Below are 9,030 nucleotides of genomic sequence, written 5' to 3'. Positions count from 1 at the left end.
CCCAGACATTCTCTCTTCCACCTTCTTCCGTCGGGAAAAAGATAGAAAAGTCTGAGGTCACGTACCAACCGACTCAAGAACAGCTTCTTCCCTGCTGCTGTCAGACTTTTGAATGGACCTACCTCGCATTAAGTTGATCTTTCTCCACACCCTAGCTGTGACTGTAACACTACATTCTGCACCCTCACCTTTCCTTCTCTATGAATGGTATGCTTTGTCTGTACAGCACGCAAGAAACAATACTTTTCACTGTATCCCAATACATGTGACAATAATAAATCAAATCAAATCCTTCTCCCCTATGTACTCTATGAACAGTATGCTTTGTCTGTATAGCGCGCAAGAAACAATACTTTTCACTGTATCCCAATACATGTGACAATAATACAGTGAAAAGTATTGGACTGTGGGAGGAAACCGGAGCATCCGGAGGAAACCCACGCAGACACGGGGAGAACGTGCAGACTCCACACAGACTCGTTTCCCACGATGCACCGGTGCACCCTCACTTCAGTGGCAGTCAAGTGCATTGTGATAACCTGGGTCCCTGAAAGGCGCTACCTAAATGCGGTGGCCACTGCTATTGTCTGATATCAGCCTCCCACAGTCCAAAGTTGTGCAGGTTAGGTGGATTGGCCATGCTAAATTGCCCCTTCGTATCCAAAGATGTGCAGGTTAGGTGGATTGGCTGTGCTAAATTGCCCCTTCGTATCCAAAGATGTGCAGGTTAGGTGGATTGGCCATGCTGAATTGCCCCTTAGTGTCAGGGAGACTAGCTCAGGTAAATGCACGGGGTTATGGAGTTCAATCCTGATAAAATGGAGTTCAATCCTGATAAATGCGAAGTGATGCATTTTGGTGGGAATAATGTAGGGAGGAGCTACACGATAAATGGAAGAACCATAAAGGGTGTAGAGACGCAGAGGGACCTGGGTGTGCAAGTCCACAGATCTTTGAAGGTGACGTCACAGGTGGAGAAGGTGGTGAAGAAGGCATATGGCATGCTTGCCTTTATAGGACGGGGCATAGAGTATAAAAGTTGGGGTCTGATGTTGCAGATGTATAGAACGTTGGTTCGGCCGCATTTGGAATACTGCGTCCAGTTCTGGTCGCCACACTACCAGAAGGACGTGGAGGCTTTGGAGAGAGTACAGAGGAGGTTTACCAGGATGTTGCCTGGTATGGAGGGGCTTGGTTATGAGGAGAGATTGGGGAAATTGGGGTTGTTCTCCTTGGAAAGACGGAGGATGAGGGGAGACTTAATAGAGTGTATAAAATTATGAAAGGCATAGATAGGGTGAACGGTGGGAAGCTTTTCCCCGGGTCGGTGGTGACGTTCACGAGGGGTCATAGGTTCAAGGTGAAGGGGGGGAGGTTTAACACAGATATCAGAAGGACATATTTCACACAGAGGGTCGTGGGGGCCTGGAATGTGTTGCCGGGCAAGGTGGTGGAGGCGGACACACTGGGAACGTTTAAGACTTATCTAGACAGCTATATGAACGGAGTGGGAATGGAGGGATACAAAAGAGTGGTCTAGTTTGGACCAGGGAGCGGCGCGGGCTAATTGTTCCTGGTTTCTCGTTTCAAGGCTTCATTCTACGATCATCTTGCTGGTGCCAGTACAGAGTGAGACTGCGGATAGTTGGGAACCTGTCTCGGGGGCAGGGAATTCATATGGTGTTCGTGGAAGTGGAAATGACTAGGGTTGGGAAGCATTTTCCGATCGGGGCCATTGTGATCTCCTGGACTCGTTTCGATCGCCTCAGGGGGTCGGAGAGGAATTTCCCAGATTCTTTTTTCCCCATATTGGCCCTGGGGTTTTTCACTCTGGGTTTTCGCCTCTCCCTGGAGATCACATGGTCTGGAATGGGGGGGTGGGGGTAAGTTAATAGGTTGTAATGAACAAAGCATCATAGCTGTGAGGGACAGCTCGGTGGATAGGATATTGGTATGTAGATAGGCTGGAAAATTGGGCAGGGATCCTGGATTCAGGATTCAATCCTGGACCGGGGAGCGGCGCGGGCTTGGAGGGCCGAAGGGCCTGTTCCTGTGCTGTATTGTTCTTTGTTTGTTCTTTGTTATGGGGATAGGACCTGGGTGGAATTGTGGTCGGTGCTGACACGATGGGCTGAATGGCCTCCTTCTGTACTGTAGGGATTCTATAGAGGGCATAGGTTTAAGGTGAGAGGGGAGAGATACAAAAGTGTCCAGAGAGGCAATTTTTTTCACACAGAGGGTGGTGAGTGTCTGGAACGAGCTGCCAGAGGTAGTAGTAGAGGCGGGTACAATTTTGTCTTTTGAAAAGCATTTAGACAGTTACATGGGTACGATGGGTATAGAGGGATATGGGCCAAACGCGGACAATTGGGACTAGCTTAGTGGTTAAAAAAAGGGGCGGTCTGGACAGGTTGGGCCGAAGGTTCATTGACTCTGTCTTTGTTTCTCCTCGTGTCTCCATGGCAAATCTTTTTCATTGTCATTCAATCGTCTCGCCTGTTGAAAAGCCTTAAGGAAAGAGTCAGGTTTCTGTTTTGTCGCACGCTCCCTCCTGCCAAGGTTAATTATACTCCGTGTTTGGCACTGTCACCCTGTTGCCAAGGTGCAGTTTACCACGCCAATCCACCTAACCTGCACATCATTGTACACTAAGGGGCAATTTATCGTGGCCAATCCACCTAACCTACACATCTTTGGACACTAAGGGACAATTTAGCATGGCCAATCCACCTAACCTGCACATCTTTGGACACTAAGGGGCAATTTAGCATGGCCAATCCACCTAACCTGCACATCTTTGGACACTAAGGGGCAATTTAGCATGGCCAATCCACCTAACCACATATTTGGACACGAAGAGGCAATTTAGCATGGCCAATCCACCTAACCTACACATCTTTGGACACTAAGGGGCAATTTAACATGGCCAATCCACCTAACCTGCTCATCTTTGGACGCTAAGAGGCAATTTAACATGGCCAATCCACCTAACCTGCACATCTTTGGACACTAAGGGAAAATTTAGCATGGCCAATCCACCTAACCTGCACATCTTTGGACACTAAGGGGCAATTTAGCATGGCCAATCCACCTAACCTACACATCTTTGGACACTAAGGGGCAATTTAGCATGGCCAATCCACCTAACCCGCACATCTTTGGACACTAAGGGGCAATTTAGCATGGCCAATCCACCTAACCACATATTTGGACACGAAGGGGCAATTTAGCATGGCCAATCTACCTAACCACATATTTGGACACGAAGGGGCAATTTAGCATGGCCAATCTACCTAACCACATATTTGGACACTAAGGGGCAATTTAACATGGCCAATCCACCCAACCTGCACATCTTTGGACACTAAGGGGCAATTTAGCATGGCCAATCCACCTAACCACATCTTTGGACACTAAGGGGCAATTTAACATGGCTAATCCACCTAACCTGCACATCTTTGTACACTAAGGGGCAATTTAGCATGGCCAATCCACCTTACCTACACATCTTTGGACGCTAAGGGGCAATTTAGCATGGCCAATCCACCTAACCACATCTTTGAACACTAAGGGGCAATTTAACATGACCAATCCACCTAACCTGCACATCTTTGGACACTAAGGGACAATTTACCATGGCCAATCCACCTAACGTATACATCTTTGGACACTAAGGGGCAATTTAGCATGGCCAATCCACCTAACCTGCACATCTTTGGACACTAAGGGGCAATTTAGCATGGCCAATCCACCTAACCTGAACATCTTTGGACACTAAGGGGCAATTTAGCATGGCCAATCCACCTAACCTGCACATCTTTGGACACTAAGGGGCAATTTAGCATGGCCAATCCACCTAACCTGAACATCTTTGGACACTAAGGAGCAATTTAGCATGGCCAATCCACCTAACCTGCACATCTTTGGACTGTGGGAGGAAGCCAAAGGAAACACACGCAGACACGGGAAGAACGTGCAGACTCCACCCAGACAGTGAACCCACGCCGGGAATCGAACCCAGATCCCTGGCACTGTGAGGGTGCAGTGCTAACCACTGTGCCCACTGTGCTGCTCTCTAGTTTGAGACTCCCCTACCTTTGGGAAAAGATATTGGCTATCTAGCTGACCTGTGCCCCTCATTATTTTATAGACTTCTATAAGGTCACCCCTCAGCCTCCTACACTCCAGAGAAAAAAGTCCCAGTCTATCCAGCCTCTCCTTATAACTCAAACCATCAAGTCCCGGTATCATCCTAGTAAATCTTTTAGTAAGTCAGATGAATGATGGACAGTGAAACGGGAATTGCCAAGTATCCTGGCATAGTCACAAACGCAACGTCACCAGAACGGAGAGGGCAGCAAGGGTCGAGACATGCCACAGATTCAGAGGGCGGCACGGTGGCGCAGTGGTTAGCACTGCTGCCTCACAGCGGCCAGGGACCCGGTTTTGATTCCCGGCTTGGGGTCACTGTCTGTGTGGAGTCTGCACGTTCTCCCCCGTGTCTGCGTGGGTTTCCTCCGGGTGCTCCGGTTTCCTCCCACAGTCCAAAGATGTGCGGGTTAGGTGGATTGGTCATGGTAAATTGCCCCTTTGTGTCAGGGGGTTTAGCAGGATAAATACATGAGGTTACAGGGCTAGGGCCTGGGTGGGATTGTGGTCGGTGCAGACTCGATGGGCCAAATGGCCTCCTTCTGCACTGCAGGGATTCTATGATCCTTTAAACTCTTTAAGGGGAAACAGAGAGAAGTGGAGATATTCGTTGATTTGATTTGATTTATTATTGTCACATGTATTGGGACACAGTGAAAAGTATTGTTTCTTGCGCGCTATACAGACAAAGCATACCTTTCATAGAGTACATAGGGGAGAAGGATTTGATTTGATTTATTATTGTCACATGTATTGGGATACAGTGAAAAGTATTGTTTCTTGCACGCTATACAGACTAAGCATACCGTTCATAGAGAAGGAAAGGAGAGAGTGCAGAATGTAGTGTTACAGTCATAGCTAGGGTGTAGAGAAAGATCAACTTAATGCGAGGTAGGTCCATTCAAAAGTCTGATTGCAGCAGGGAAGAAGCTGTTCTTGAGTCGGTTGGTACGTGACCTCAGACTTTTGTATCTTTTTCCCGAAGGAAGAAGGTGGAAGAGAGAATGTCCGGGGTGTGTGGGGGGTCCTTAATTATGCTGGCTGCTTTTCCCGAGGCAGCAGGAAGTGTAGACAGAGTCAATGGATGGGAGGCTGGTTTGCATGATGGATTGGGCTACATTTACGATTTTTGTAGTTCCTTGCGGTCTTGGGCAGAGCAGGAGCCCAGACCAAGCTGTGATACAACCAGAAAGAATGCTTTCTATGATGCATCTGTAAAAGTTGGTGAGAGTCGTAGCTGACATGCCAAATTTCCTTAGTCTTCTGAGAAAGTAGAGGCGTTGGTGGGGCTTTCTTAACTATAGTGTCGGCATGGGGGGGACCAGGACAGGTTGTTGGTGATCTGGACACCAAAAACCTTGAAGCTCTCGACACTTTCTACTTCGTCCCCGTTGATGTAGACAGGGGCATGTTCTCCTTTACGCTTCCTGAAGTCGATGACAATCTCCTTCGTTTTGTTGACATTGAGGGAGAGATTATTGTTGCCGCACCGGTTCACCAGATTCTCTATCTCATTCCTGTACTCTGTCTCGTCATTGTTTGAGATCTGACTCACTACGGTGGTGTCCTCGGCAAACCTGAAAATCGAGTGAGAGGGGAATTTGGCCGCACAGTCATAGGTGTATAAGGAGTATAGTAGGGGGCTGAGAACACAGCCTTGTGGGGCACTGGTGTTGAGGATGATCGTGGAGGAGGTGTTGTTGCCTATCCTTACTGATTGTGGTCTGTGAGTTAGGAAGTTCAGGATCCAGTCGCAGAGGGAGGTGCTGAGGCCCAAGGGCTTGGGGGCGCCCCAAAGAATTGGGGCGACACGATGGCACAGTGGTTAGCACTGCTGTCTCACAGAGCCAGGGTTCCGGCTTCGATTCCCGGCTTGGGTCACTGTCTGTGTGGAGTCTGCACGTTCTTCCCGTGTCTGCGTGGGTTTCCTCCGGGTGCTCCGGTTTCCTCCCACATTCTGAAAGACGTGCTGGTTAGGGTGCATTGACCCGAACAGGAGTGTGGCGAACAGGGGAATTTCACAGTAACTTCATTGCAGTGTTAATGTAAGCCTTGCTTGTGACAAATATGTTAGAAGGACACCATTAATCAAATTATTAAAGACAAGGCAATTGATGGTGGCAAACAACAGAATAGAACCTTATGTCACGTTTATAGGAATTGAACGTTAGAGCAACTTAGAGAGAATTTGGAACAAACTAATCAGGGGAAGGTTCCCTCCTGGATTAGTAATGTACAATTAGATTATCTGAGTCGCAGACGATGACATCCTAATGTGTCCCGTCGTCAGTTTGGACAATTAGCTAAGATTTGGTTTGAAGATAATCGCGGTGAAAAGTTAGGTAAAGCTTTAGGATTCATAGTGGGGATGCAGGAAGTAGCAGAGGTTCAGAACATTGGGATCATTAGGGAAAGTATGTGGATGGGATATGATAATGTTTCACCTGATGTCGTAGGGAGGAAAATTTGGTGGGTACTACTTTACGGAAATGCCAACTATCAACAAGGATAATTGTTCGCCCGCATCCCATATATTCAAATGGACAGGCTGCGTGTGATTGAAAGTTGATGACAATCTACATTGTATAATGGAGGTTTAGGTGTCCAGATACAGAGGGAAGGGTGAATATTACATTACTTCCTCATTGGAACATTATCAGTCTGGAGCTTTGGTTTGTAATATAATTCACACTAGTTTTTCCACCACTCTACAAATACCACAGTAAGAAGCCTCACAACGCCAGGTTAAAGTCCAACAGGTTTATTTGGTAGCACGAGCTTTCGGAGCGCTGCCCCTTCATCAGGTGAGTGCAGGATTTGATTCACAAACAGGGCATGTAGAGACACAAACTCAATTACAAGATAATGGTTGGAATGCGAGTCTTGATTAGATTTAATTTGATTTATTATTGTCACATGTCATAGAAAGAAATCATAGAAACCCTACAGTGCAGAAGGAGGCCATTCGGCCCATCGAGTCTGCACCGACCACAATCCCACCCAGGCCCTACCCCCACATATTTTACCCGCTAATCCCTCTAACCTACGCATCCCAAGACTCTAAGGGGCAATTTTTAACCTGGCCAATCAACCTAACCCGCACATCTTTGGACTGTGGGAGGAAACCGGAGCACCCGGAGGAAACCCACGCAGACACGAGGAGAATGTGCAAACTCCACACAGACAGTGACCCGAGCCGGGAATCGAACCCGGGACCCTGGAGCTGTGAAGCAGCAGTGCTAACCACTGTGCTACCGTGCCGCCCTAATATGTATTGGGATACAGTGAAAAGTATTGTTTCTTGTGCGTTGTACAGACAAAGCATACCGTTCATAGAGTACATAGGGGAGAAGGATTTGATTTATCATCGTCGCATGAATTGGGATACAGTGAAAAGTATTGTTTCTTGCGTGCTATACCGACAAAGCATACCGTTCATAGAGTCCATAGGGGAGAAGGATTTGGTTTGATTTATTATTGTCACATGTATTGGGATACAGTGAAAAGTATTGTTTCTTGCACGCTATACAGACAAAGTATACCGTTCATAGAGTACATAGGGGAGAAGGATTTGATTTATTATTGTCACATGTATTGGGATACAGTGAAAAGTATTGAGTCTTTACAGGTACAGACAGTGCGAGTGGAGAGAGCGATAATCACAGGTTAAAGAGATGTGTATTGTCTCCAGCCAGGACAGTTAGTGAGATTTTGCAAGCCCAGGCAAGTCGTGGGGGTTACAGATAGTGTGACATGAACCCAATGGTTGAGGCCCCTCCTCATGTGTGCGGAACTTGGCTATCAGTCTCTGCTCAGCGATTCTGCGTTGTGTGTCGTGAAGGCCGCCTTGGAGAACGCTTACCCGAAGGTCGGAGGCTGAATGCCCGTGACTGCTGAAGTGCAGAGTCGCTGAGCAGAGACTGATAGCCAAGTTCCGCACACATGAGGACGGCCTCAACCGAGATCTTGGGTTCATGTCACGCTATCTGTAACCCCCGACGATTTGCCTGGGCTTGCAAAATCTCTCTAACTGTCCTGTCTGGAGACAATACACATTTCTTTAACCTGTGCTTAACCCTCTCTCCACTCACACTGTCTGTACCTGGAAAGACTTGATTACCTGTTAAGACTCGCATTCCAACCATTATCTTGCCATTGAGTCTGTGTCTACTTATGCCGTGTTTGTGAACCCAACTCTCCGCTCACCTGATGAAGGAGCAGCGCTCCGAAAGCTCGAGATTCCAAATAAACCTGTTGGACTTTAACCTGGTGTTGTGAGACTTCTTACTCTGTTTACCCCAGTCCAACGCCGGCATCTCCACATCATGTCCACAAATTCCAGCGAGAATGGACTACATTGAATTGGATAAAATAAACCAAAGACTAGAATCAATATTAAATGTAACGGATGAACTACAAGACTCGTTGAGTGAATATTTTGAGCAGTAAAATACCACTATTATGGGCTGACGAATGGCAGATGGAGTTTAATTTAGACAAATGCGAGGTGATGCATTTTGGTAGATTGAACCAGGGCAGGACTTACTCAGTTAATGGTAGGGCGTTGGGGAGAGTTACAGAACAAAGAGATCTAGGGGTACAGGTTCATACCTCCTTGAAAGTGGAGTCACAGGTGGACAGAGTGGTGAAGAAGGCATTCAGCATGCTTGGTTTCATCGGTCAGAACATTGAATACAGGAGTTGGAACGCCTTGTTGAAGTTGTACAAGACATTGGTAAGGCCACACTTGGAATACTGTGTGCAGTTCTGGTCACCCTATTATAGAAAGGATATTATTAAACTAGAAAGAGTGCAGAAAAGATTTACTAGGATGCTACTGGGACTTGATGGTTTGAGTTATAAGGAGAAGCTGAAGAGACT

Source organism: Mustelus asterias, unplaced genomic scaffold, assembly GCF_964213995.1.
Source record: "Mustelus asterias unplaced genomic scaffold, sMusAst1.hap1.1 HAP1_SCAFFOLD_1435, whole genome shotgun sequence".
NCBI classification, from domain to species: Eukaryota; Metazoa; Chordata; class Chondrichthyes; order Carcharhiniformes; family Triakidae; genus Mustelus; species Mustelus asterias.
The sequence above is the reverse complement of the archived record's forward strand: the minus strand, read 5'-3'. Positions refer to the sequence as shown.